Source organism: Myotis yumanensis, unplaced genomic scaffold (genome assembly GCF_028538775.1).
Source record: "Myotis yumanensis isolate MYYU_CA2020_CCGP unplaced genomic scaffold, mMyoYum1.0.hap1 SCAF_11, whole genome shotgun sequence".
In the NCBI taxonomy this organism is placed as follows: Eukaryota; Metazoa; Chordata; class Mammalia; order Chiroptera; family Vespertilionidae; genus Myotis; species Myotis yumanensis.
The window spans coordinates 48,913,968-48,926,214 of NW_027223762.1; the positions used below are offsets into that span (position 1 = coordinate 48,913,968).

General features: G+C 43.8%; 1 protein-coding gene across 2 annotated transcripts in view; it reads left to right on the forward strand.

Moving 5' to 3' along the window:
* Positions 1-12,247, forward strand: part of CTNNA2 (catenin alpha 2) — a 1,104,237-nt gene that overhangs the window by 475,474 nt on the left and 616,516 nt on the right. The window lies entirely within an intron of this gene.

Consider the following 12,247-nt stretch of genomic DNA (forward strand, 5'->3'; position numbering starts at 1 on the left):
TGAAAGTTGCGATATATTAACTGTATGACCAATAATATTGTATATTTATCTAAATGTTCGAGTTTTTAAAATGGCATTTTAAAATCTAGTTTGATCCTGAAACAAATCTTTGAAGTGAAAGTGTGTGTGTGTGTGTGTGTGTACATTTTCCCTTCACATTTTCTAATAGAAGAAACAGACTGACCATTTAAAGGACTTTTCTCCTGAGATCAGGCTGGTAATTGGCCAGGGCTGCGCATGCTTAACCCAGAGTACTTTCCAGTCTATCATAAAGGGAGCGAAGTGAAGCAGCTCAGCAGTTTGCAGATTGAGTTCTGGGGGCCACTGATGCTGAGGGGTGAAGGATGAGGAAGAGGCCCGGTGGGCACAGCCTCCAGTCCCTCCCACCCCCGGGACCCGGTGACACCCAGGGCAGCTCTGTGGTCATCGGTCTTATATACTGTGTTTCCATGTACAATTTCAATGGGGAAAACTATGTACTATAATAGCTTTCCATTAGTTTAAAAACCACTGCAATAAGTTTTAGGACCCTGTATGTTTTGTTTTGTCTTTACTTTATCTCTGAACACAGTATTCTGCTTCATTACATAACTCACAGTTCACTCATTTGTGAACAACTCTCTTATAAGCTACTGATCTCACCCAGAAATGTTACAGCCTTAAACAGTGTTAGTTTTAAATGTGCTTAGTGATGACCCTACAGTATCCCCAATGGTCCAGGCAAGACTTGATAAGATTGTGTGAGGAGTGCAATGGTCACTCCTTTGCATTTGAGATACTCCCATCGGGGTCCACATCCTTAGTTAAGGAGCATTAAAGAATGCCCCTAGAGCAGTGATGGCGAACCTATGACACGCGTGTCAGAGGTGACACACGAACTCATTTTTTTGGTTGATTTGTCTTTGTTAAGTGGCATTTAAATATATAAACTAAATATCAAAAATATGTCTTTGTTTTACTATGGTTGCAAATATCAAAAAATTTCTATATGCGACACAACACCAGAGTTAAGTTAGGGTTTTTCAAAATGCTGACACGCCGAGCTCAAAAGGTTCGCCATCACTGCCCTAGAGCAACCGCTCAATGCCCAAGCATTGGTTTAAACAGGGGTGGAAGTGGGTCTGCACCGCATGGAGTACTCTGACGCTCAGAGGAACATCAAGACAGCCAGAGAAGCAGTTTTGATTTCACTAAAGTCACGGCCCAAGTCAGGAGAGACGGACTCAGTCAGGTCTGAGTGAAGTTCCTTCAGAATGCATTTGGCCAAGTGGAAAATGGGTGCTTTGAATCACTGTCTATAGTACTTCCCTGACCTCTACATCAAACATGTGCGTTATTACTCTGTGGAATCCTGGGTGGTGATTTAACAGAAGTCCTTAATTATGAACCTCGGCCATGCAATCAGAAAGAGAGGGAGGGAGCGAGGGGAGGAAGGATGAAAGAGAATTCTACCGGAGACTCAGTAGGCTGCTGTGGAGATCATTCTACACTCAGAATGGGACACGGGATGCTGAGACCCTTTCCTGTGCTGTATTCATTTCATCCCAGCTCCCTTGCTCTGCTCTTTGGTGTCTCTGGTGTGTGTTCCTGGCCATCACTTTGCATAGAGCTGTGCCTACGCCTCCTCTCTGGCCTGCTTCTGTCCACAGGAGCCGGTCAGGCCCTGTCCCCAGGTGCAGCCCTCCTGGTTGGCCTCCTCTCCCTTTCCTCCTTCCTCCAAAACGAATCGCCCCTCCTGCCTGTGTCTCTTTATACTCTCCACAATGCCATCCCCAAATGTCTGTCATCACCAATATTTCCACATTTCCTAGACATGCTCCCCTCACCTGGGCTATGTGGAGAAATGTGTTTTAAAAGCTTCAACTGGCCGTTAGTGACTGTCAGGAGGGTGGCGACAAGAGAGCTGCTGCTCCCGTGGCTATCAGATCCCCTGATGCCAGCAAGTCAGGTTCCAGTCCTGAAGAAGCCCTCTGGGGGTCGGCTTTAGTACAGAGCTGTGCAGGCTGTAAGGTAGAGTCTTCGCTGCCCTGTGTATTCATTTAAGCCTGCCCTCCCTCCCATGACTGCATGATCACGTCTACCTGTCATCGAGGGGTCAAGGACAAATGGAAATACCAGCCGGGAGGCATGTAACTCCTGCAGAGTCTGATTCAAAGCCTTGGGAAGAGTGCAGCCTAGCTTCCCTGGGCCTCAGGAGTAGGCGCTGGCCTTGAAGATGTGCGCCGGCCATAATTATTGTAAAGAGACCATGTTCATTAGCATAGGGGAAAATGGAGCTGGGACTCTTTTCTTATCTCTTAGCTCTCCCCAAGTACAGGAAGTAGGTAGAATTCTCTACACTTACTACACATCTAAAGAATGCTGTTAGGCCCAGTGCAAGGAGCGCTTTACTTGGAAGTGATTCTGCACATGGTGCTTGGCTTATGCCTGGCCATTCAATTCTGAAAACACAGTTTTCTTATCTGGAAAATGAAGATGAGAATATTTCTCCTACCTTCTGGGGGTCAGATGAGCCAATGTATGTTGATTGTTTCCTAACTGTGCTTTGTAGGTCCTGGAAGGCAGCTTTGGGGGAACAGGGCAAGGATGAGGGTGTCAGGCTGGGCATCGGCCCTCCTTCTCACCCTGATGATAGCTCCACTGGATCCAGCAGCAGGGCAGCTTTTTCCAAAGTGACTGAGATACACTAGTTCTTTCGTTGCTTAATAGATATTACCTTAAGCTAGGTTCCTCTACTCACACTGGTCAGAAAATAGAGGCTAAAAATGTTTGAAAGATTTGTTTAAATGCAGGACTTTTCAGAGCCTTTACTGTGCTCAAGCATTTTGTGACTTCCCAGAGAGAGATAATGTGTAGTCTTCCCAGACTTTGCTGAGGATAGTAACCTTTTTGGAGGCCAATTTCATAGGACTAATATTTCTTGCAGACTTTGTTGCTAGGAAATAATAAAAGACAGGACATAATTTAGTGCTAACTGTATGGGGTTGTGGTATTGTGATTTCTTATAAGAAATATATATTTGGTCTTCATCCCCAGTGCAAGCACAGAGCTTCTAAAACTTTTGGAAATAATCTTAAGTCCTGAGAGAGATCAAGATTTCTTTTGTTAGGTTTCATGAGGTGACTTTTGAATCTTACCAAGGAATAGGGGGGCTGTTTTGTAGGAAAACGCAACCATGTGATTAGAGGGTTGGAATCCTAGAAGGCCCCATGCACCAGCCCTTCCCACCGATTGTGAGGAGGTGAATATGACGGAAGGAACACCATACTTTGAGCCAGAGCATGAGTTCAAGTCACTTGTGGGCTGGGAGACTCTTGCACAGTTTCTCAACCTCTCCTCTGTGTCTCACCCTGTGAAACTAAGCCTCACACGCACTCCACTGACTCACAAGTTCAAAAGTGGGATGAGAACGTGCGCCTGAAAAAGCTTTATGAACTCTGCAATCTGTAGATCTCAGAGGTGTTCCGGGTTGTGGGGCTCTGTGACCCAGATCCCAGCTTTCTGTGACGTTCCTGCTTCCCCTCTTGCTGTTCCAGGAGCAGATGGAGAAATGGAGTCCTCTTGCTTCTTGTTTGGACTGGGTGATCTGGAGATGCAGCTTAACTGTGTTTCCAATCCCTCCCTGGAAGAGGTGGGCAGAGACCAGCATGGTTGTTGTTTATGTTTTGTGATCTCTCCTGCAGTCACCCCGCTGTGCTTTTCTCCAGGGTTGCAGAGGGAGAGCCAAACCCCTGTGGCGAGGAGTAATGAGTTTCCCTAGCTTTCCTGTGAACAGGCTCTTTGGAAAGCTAACCTTCTCCCAGGCACTTACTACTAATGAAGGGGAGGTAGGTGTCTGCAGAAGCGGTTCTCCCATTTGTTTTTCATCGCTTGCACATCAACTTCTCTTCTCTGAGTAGTCACGCATGGGAGGAGCTCAGGGGGCTGTGGACCCAAATTCACGAAAAGGGCAGTGTAGCTGCTGGACTCAGTCTCCCCCCGGAGTTAGGGTCTGCACTCAGACTGCCTGGGTTTGAATCTCAGCCCTGCGACCATCTAACTGTGTGTTAGATGTTCCTCTAGCTTCACCATGTGTAAAACAGAAATAGCTCTGTTTCCCTCCGTGGGGCTGTTTTGAGTATTTGTAAATCGCACAGGCTTCGTGCAGAATTGCCTCTCAGTAACTGGCTGTGGAGGATATGTTTGTCAGTCCTTTATTCCCCATCTACTTTGTGCAGGGCAAAGTATGGAGGATCTTACGGAAAATATTCCAGACTTTCAGGGACACTCAAATGCCAGGGGGAGCTATCTCTGTTCAATCCAAAGAGAAAGACACCAGCTGTGGCGTTGGAAAAACATCGTGGGTGGGATGGGAAATGTCTCTTCACTTTGCAGAGTGCTGGAACCTGGGGAATTGGCAAGGGAAGAAGGTGAGGCCAGAAAAAATCGCAGGATCGCATCCTTGTCCCAGTACATGGCCAAAGCCCTCCTGTAACTGCACTTTCCTGCAGCACCTGCTGTAAATCTGATAAACCGAAAAGGAGACCTTGAGCTTCTCCCTGCACCTCCAGCTCTGCACCCTGGCCCCCCAGTGTGGTGATTGCATGAGGAGAACTGCAGCCTTCTGTTTTTCTCTCCCACAACATTGTTTTAAAGCACAGCCTTGCAAATGCCATTCCTCTTCTGAAGCCAATATATTTTTTACAGTTGGAGCTCGCTGCAATGTCTTTCACAGCTCGCAAGTCGTTGGGAAGACTCGATGTTCATTCTGCTAAAATATTGCTGCCTGAGGACTCAACTGTGAAACGCAGCTGTCTTGTGTGCTCGCGCTGAGCAGTATTCCCAGCACACATCCGCACACACACATGCACGTGCACACATAACGAGTTATAAATGAAAATAATAGAAAGTGAGTGTGTGTTTATTATATAGGGGATTCTGCCTAATTATAGGTATCATGCATCCTGACCAGTATTTTGAAGACACCATAGACAATAAGGATCTACACCAGTGGTGGCGAACCTTTTGAGCTCGGCATGTCAGCATTTTGAAAAACCCTAACTTAACTCTGGTGCCGTGTCGCATATAGAAATTTTTTGATATTTGCAACCATAGTAAGACAAAGATTTATATTTTTGATATTTAGTTTATATATTTAAATGCCATTTAACAAAGAAAAATCAACCAAAAAAATGAGTTCGCGTGTCACCTCTGATATGCGTGTCATAGGTTCGCCATCACTGATCTAGACCAGGGGTGGGCAAACTTTTTGACTCGAGGGCCACAATGGGTTCTTAAACTGGACTGGAGGGCCGGAACAAAAGCATGGATGGAGTGTTTGTGTGAACTAATATAAATTCAAAGTAAACATCATTACATAAAAGGGTACGGTCTTTTTTTTTTTTTTTTAGTTTTATTCATTTCAAAAGGGCCGGATCCGGCCCGAGGGCTGTAGTTTGCCCATGGCTGATCTAGACTCTACCCAGCATGGGTGTGTGTGTGTGTGTGTGTGTGTGTGTGTGTATAAGAGAGAGAGGGGAAGGGAAAGAGAGAGAGGAAATACATCTTCATCTAAGAAGTTTTTTACAGTCTAACCTCATAAGCTCTGATTTCCACACGGGGTAGTTGGAAGCTCTTTCTTAAAGAGTTGTTATACTGGAGAGACTTTGTTAATACGATTAGTTCAAATATTGGCTTTATTCCTGTACAAGTTGCATGAACCTGAGTGAGTTACTTAGACTCATAAAGCTATGCTACCTCATCAGTAAAAAGAGTGCCACCTACCTCCAGTAACCTCTGTTAGAATAAAATGTGATCATATGAATTATTCTTTGCACAATGACTGACAAACATTGAGAAATACAGTAGTCCCCTGTTATCTGCGGTTTTGTGTTTTGGAGTTTCAATGAACCATGGTGAATCACAGTCTAAAAATATTAAATGGAAAATTCCAGAAATATACAGCTTATAAGTTCTGAGTAGCATGATGAAATCTCGCACCATCCCGCTCTGTCCAGCCCAGGACATGGATCACCCCTATGTCCAAGGTGTCCGGCCTGTGTATGCTCCCTGCCTGCTAGTAACCCTCTTGGTTATCAGATCAGTTATCAGAGAGAGAGACTACATTCACATAACTTTTATTGCAGCATGTTGTGATAATTGTTCTACCAGTTATTGTTCATTGTACCTAATTCATAAATTAAACTTTATCATTGATCATATGTATAGGGAAAATATAGGGTTTGGTACTACCCATGGTTTTAGGCAATCACCTGGGGTCCTGGAACAGATAAGAGGAAGGACTGTTGTAATATTTTGTACCTGTGGGGATTTGTGTAAGTGAGCAATGAAATTCTCCTCGCCTTTCTCCCCATTCTCTCTTAAAAAGCCATGGGGTTTCCTGATTTTAATCTGACTTGGACCTCCCAGGACACCTCTTGGAGAATGAGACCGAGCTCAAGGTTATCCCTCAACCACTCTCCTTAACTAGCTTGTAGGCCAATAGCATTTGTGATTTTTTTAAAATACAATTCCCAAAGATTTTGAAATCATCACACATGTTCAGGATGGTCTTTTAAGGCAGTGTTATAAGCAACGCCCCTCACACTTGGTTTTGGTCATGCCCTCTTAGAAAAAATAAATGTGTGCAACTGTTCCAAGAATCTTTGCTCTTACCCAGAATTCACACAGAAATTGAAGAGCAGAAGAATCCCTGTAAGATTGAGGCTCTCCACATATAGATTTTCAAGTGCAGAATCAATGGCTTCCTTGAGACTAAGGCTTAAGTGGAATGTTACCAACGTCATCCTTGTGATAAATCACCTTGGCAAGTCGAGCATGGAATTACTGCCTTTCATGAGGGGAATCGCCCTGCCCCAAGGAGAAGAAATGCACCCCTCACAGACTCATTTCTACACTCCTCAAGAGGAAAGGACCTGTGCTTATTCTTGTTTTAAGAACCTAGAACACTTACTAAATTTAATGCATTGCAGAAACCTTTTAGTTAATACTAAGAAATTTTGATTTCTTTTTACATTTTTGACCAAGGACAGAGCTTTGTACAATTCTATAGGTCGATAACTTTTTTGTTTTTGTTTTTTTTTTTCTCTCAAAGAAAGTGCTGGGTAGAACTCACAGCATACAGATGTATAATATAATAAAGAGTTATTCATGTGGAAGCTGGAGGCTTGGATCCGCATCCACTGTCATGCTGCCTCTCCCTCCTTTACATTCTCTTTCTGAGTCTCCAACTCAGAGTTCTAGGGTCTCACAGAACACAGCTGGGAACTTCTGGTGACATGGAAAGAGAACCAACTACTAAACAAAACACCCGTTTGCAGTGCTGGTTTGGCCAGTGAGGAGGTGAAGGACTCAGGACCTTGCCAGGCCTGTTTCTTCCTGTCCAGTGAGGGAATTCAACAAATGATTTCCATGATCCTCTTGCTCTGCCTTTCTATTTTTTTTTTGTTTGTTGTAAGTGATTGGTTCCCATCCAGTGTTCATTTTCATATCCACATGGAAGCAGAACAGTCTTGTATGTTTTTTTGTTTGTTTGTTTATTTTTGCATGTATGCTTTTAACAAATACTGATTTGGCTGCTATTAGGTTCCAGTATCTGTCAGGTGCTAAAAATAAATATATAAAAATATATTATTGCTTTCATTTTAAAGTATTTTAATTGTTTGCTTTGGGCTATTAGTGTTTTACTAATAAGCTAATTTAGCATCCTTTATAAAGTCTTTATGCTTAGGACCATAGTCTCTGTCCCTACTGAATGTATCTGGTATCATTAATTTTTAATCTGAATTTTTTATTTCCATGTACATAATAGTAAGTCAAATAGTCCAGAAGTGTTTGGGGGAAATAGCTTGTCTCCTAGCCTTTTTCAAACCCCAGATTTCAGTCTCTCAGACTATCTTTTCTTTTCTAATATTATTGATTTTTTTAAAGAGAGAGGAAAGGAGAAGGACACACAGAGAGAAACACTGATGTAAGAGAGAACCATTGTTGTGAAAGCGAAACATGGATTGACTGTATCCTGTATGCTCCCTACTGGGAATCAAGCTCACATCCCAGGCATGTGCTCTGACCTGGAATCAAACTGGCAACCTTTCGGTGCTCTGGACGACACCCAAACAACTGAGCAGCACTGGTCAGGGCATTTTTGTGGGTGTGTGTAGGTGTGTGTAGGTGTGTTATTTTTTTAATCCTCACCTAAGGATATGCTTATTAATTTAGAAAGAGGAAGGGAGAGAGAGAGAAACACATCAATGTAAAAGAGAAACATCAATTGAAACCTTCCATATGCACCCTGACCAGGGATAGAACCTGCAGCCCATGCATGTGTTCTGACCAGGAATCAAATCTGCAACCTTTTTGCTACATGGGATGATGCTCCAACCAACTATACCACCTGGCCAGAGCTCAGACTACCATTTTTCACCATGTTTTTTATTTCTTCTGGTGGTTATCTTAATAAAAAAAAAAGTGAATACATAGTGATCCCATGCCATGAAAGATAAGGTACACGTAGAAATCTCTCCCCTTTTTCTCCTATTGCAGTGATAGCAAACCTATGACACGCGTGTCAGAGGTGACACGCGAACTCATTTTTTTGGTTGATTTTTCTTTGTTAAATGGCATTTAAATATATAAAATAAATATCAAAAATATAAGTCTTTGTTTTACTATGGTTGCAAATATCAAAAAATTTCTATATGTGACACGGCACCAGAGTTAAGTTAGGGTTTTTCAAAATGCTGACACGCCGAGCTCAAAAGGTTCACCATCACTGCCCTATTGATTGTTACATATGTTTTATTTCTCCTATTTATTGTTTTTTATGTAAAACTGGAGGCCCAGTGCACACAATCCGGGATCCCTTGGTAGGGTCCCTAGGCCTGGCTGGCGATCGGGGCCTATCAGGGCTTTCTTTCCCCTGACTGCCAGCAGCTGGCCCCGCCCCGCCGCTGCCACTGCTTGCCATCTGTGTGGCGCTGCTCCCCCTCCCCCGCCACCAGTTGCCTCCCTTTGCGGTTGACAGGCATGGGGTGTGATCCCTTGGCTGGCCTGGGCCTCCCTCTGCGGGGCAATCACTGGCCGCCCCACACACCTGCCATAGTGTTGCTGGCCAGCGTCCTGGGCCTCCCTCTGTGGCTGCTGGCCAGGTGGCCTGGGCCTCCCTCTTTGGGGCAATCAATCGCGGAGCCTCCCCATCCATCACCCCACAGTAGGGCCTCCCTCTGCAGGGCGATCGTGGGCTGATGGCGGGGGCCCCCAACCAATCGCATTGCACCTGCCTTGGCCGGCCTGGGACCAGTGCGTGTCATAGCATGGTCATCTGTTCAGTCGTTTGGTCGATTTGCATGTTACCCTTTTATTATTATAGATAGTTATAGTTCTATTTTTTATTCCTTCTATTTTAGTCAGCATCTTAATTCTCTTCTATTTAAGATAAAGGTACTGGCCTCCCTTCCCCTGGCTCCATCAGGTCTTCACTTAACTACCTTCTGACAGCTCTGGAGGCCTTTCTCTAATGTGTATCAGTTGCTCTCTGGAATCGCTACATCATGCATAGCTGTTATCCTTGGACTTTCTCTCAGCTTCAAACAGAAGTGCCATCTTCGAAGGCATTGGCCACTAATGATGTGGTATTTCTGTCCAATGAGAGCAGCCATATACTGCTTCCCACCACAGGGGCAATGCTGACTACCAAGGAAATGTTTAGAGCAGGTACGCTTTGTGCTGTAACCACTGTCCTGCATTCCAGCAATGTGGATCCTGTCTCCTTTCCTTCGTGAGCACTTGGAAGGCAGGCAGTGTCTTATGGATCTCTGGGCTCTGGCTGCCTCGCTTGGTGCCAGGCAGAGAGAAGGTGCCTTGCTCATGTTTGATGAACAAATGAGTGTGAAGTGGTTACGATGGAAGGAAGCCCAGCAGTTAGAGTTTCCAATTCAAAAGTTTGCTTTCATTGCCATATGTGTTGTCTTATTTAGAACGCATTCTGTCAAGATAATGGCCCATGGGGGGCAGATGAAGAAAGTCTATGCCAATTCTTGAGGCGAATCTTATTAAACAGTGTCGTGTTGCCTGTTGGAAGAAGAAGGCTCTCTTCCCTTAGACTCTGAGTCAGGCTATCAAAAGGCATTTTCCCACCAAAGTGGTTTCCTGCCCGGGGTCAGCAAATATTTTCTATAAAGGCCTAGCTAATGTACATTTTAAGGTTCGTGGACCACGTGATCTCTGGCACAACTACTACTCAACTCTGCTGTCTTACAATGAAAGCAGTCATGGTTAATATGTAAATGAATGAGCTGTGTTTCAATGAAACTTTATTTGCAAAATCAGATGGGGGGCCACATTTGGCCCATGGGTTGTAGATTGCTGTCCCATGCCCTAGTTTATGATCCAGAAGTCTCACCAAGTTCTCATACATTTCAGCTTGGTCTTTCCTTACCTGCCCCTCATGAAATAGATAAAATAAATGATCACTGAGGTTTTCTTGGCCTGATAGCATGAACTGGTCTTCCTTTTCCATGTTACCTGGAAGTCTCCAAGAGGTCTTCAAATCCCCTGGTAGTTTACATTCGCAAGGTTGTCTTTGTTCTGCACATTTAGATCCACCTTTGAATGTTAACCCCTTCCTGTTATCTAAAAATGAGCAATCAGAAGCATTAAGAATCAGACTTATTTAAAGCATGAGTAGAGCAATCTTTACTGGCAATTTAGACAAAGGGAAAAAAGATTACATTGTAGAATGCAGACATCTTCTAATTGAACATTAAGTAGTCCCAATTTTTAAATTTTCTTCAGCCATTTCATCACTAGCATGCGTCCATTGCACATTTCTTCGTCACAGCCCTCTACTTACACCAACCTGCTTTCTCCATATTTCTTCCCCAACTGTTTAAGTATAAAAACTTGCCTGCGCTTCCTGCAGAGCAGTTTAGGTTGCCTTTGCTCTTGGGGCATCCATGCTGTCATGCTCTTCTCTTCCATCCAATGCCATTTATCCTGGCATTTCAAGTGAAAATAGCACCCCCCCCCCCATATGTAGACTATTATGGGGCTGATGGGTCAAACATTTTTCTCCCATGTTATATTCACATGCTGATGTCCTGATATGACCCTCCAACATCCCATTTGATCATGAAAGTAAAAGTCTGAAGTGACTAGGACTTCATAAAGTTTGCCTCTCAAAATGAATTCTCTGCTGGCTCTTTCCAAAGTGGCATCTGATCACAGTCCACAGCGTACTGGGCCTGGGAGGGTTTCTAGGTGCTTGGCCAGTGCAGTCTCTTTGTTTCCAGAAGAGACAGCTGAAGTTCAATAAGGAAAAATGACTTGCATAAAATCCTAATAGGATGTAAGATGTAGGACCAGAACTCAAGTCTAGAAATTGTTACCACAGAAAAGAATAGTATTGGTCAGGTTATATATCTACAAAATCACTAGGTACCATTATTATTTTTTTAAATACAGTTCATTGTTCATTGATTAGTATATTTAGTAAATCACTGTCCTCGTTTTTTCTATAAAAAATTCCTGTAGTGGTCATTTCTGTAACAGTTCCTAAAAGGGATATGAAGGCATTTTTTTAAATTAACTATTGTTGAAAGTATTACATATGTCCCCCTTCCCCCCATTGACCCCTTCTAGCCCCCACCTCAGCTTTCACCACCTGTGTCCCTGGGTTATGCATATATGCATACAAGTTCTTTCCTTGATCGCTTCCCACCACCCACTCACCCCTGCCTTCCCTCTGAGATTCCACAGACTGTTCCATGTTTCTGTGTCTCTGGATCTATTTTTTTTCAATAGTTAGTTTTGTTCATTAGATTCCACATATAAGTGAAATCATGTGATGCTTGTCTTTCTCATACTGGCTTATTTTGCTTAGCATAATACTCTGCAGGTCTCTCCGTACTGTCTCAAAGGGTAAGAGATCCTTCTTTTTTTTTTACTGCTGCATAATATATCTTTATTGATTTCAGAGAGGGAGAGATAGAAACATCAATTATGATAGAGAATCATTGATTGGCTGCCAACTGCACACCCCACACTGGGGATTGAGCCCACAACCCGGGCCCTGACTGAGAATCAAATGGTGACCTGGTTCATAGGTTGATGCTCAAATACTGAGCCACTGGGGCCTAAAATGAGATGTTAAAGGTAGTACAGGGGAAGCTGCAGGAGGAAGGGAACCAGGCTGGTGCTTTTCTTCCTGGGTTGGCAAAGGGTTCCGGAGGGGGGTGTGAAAGAGGAAAGC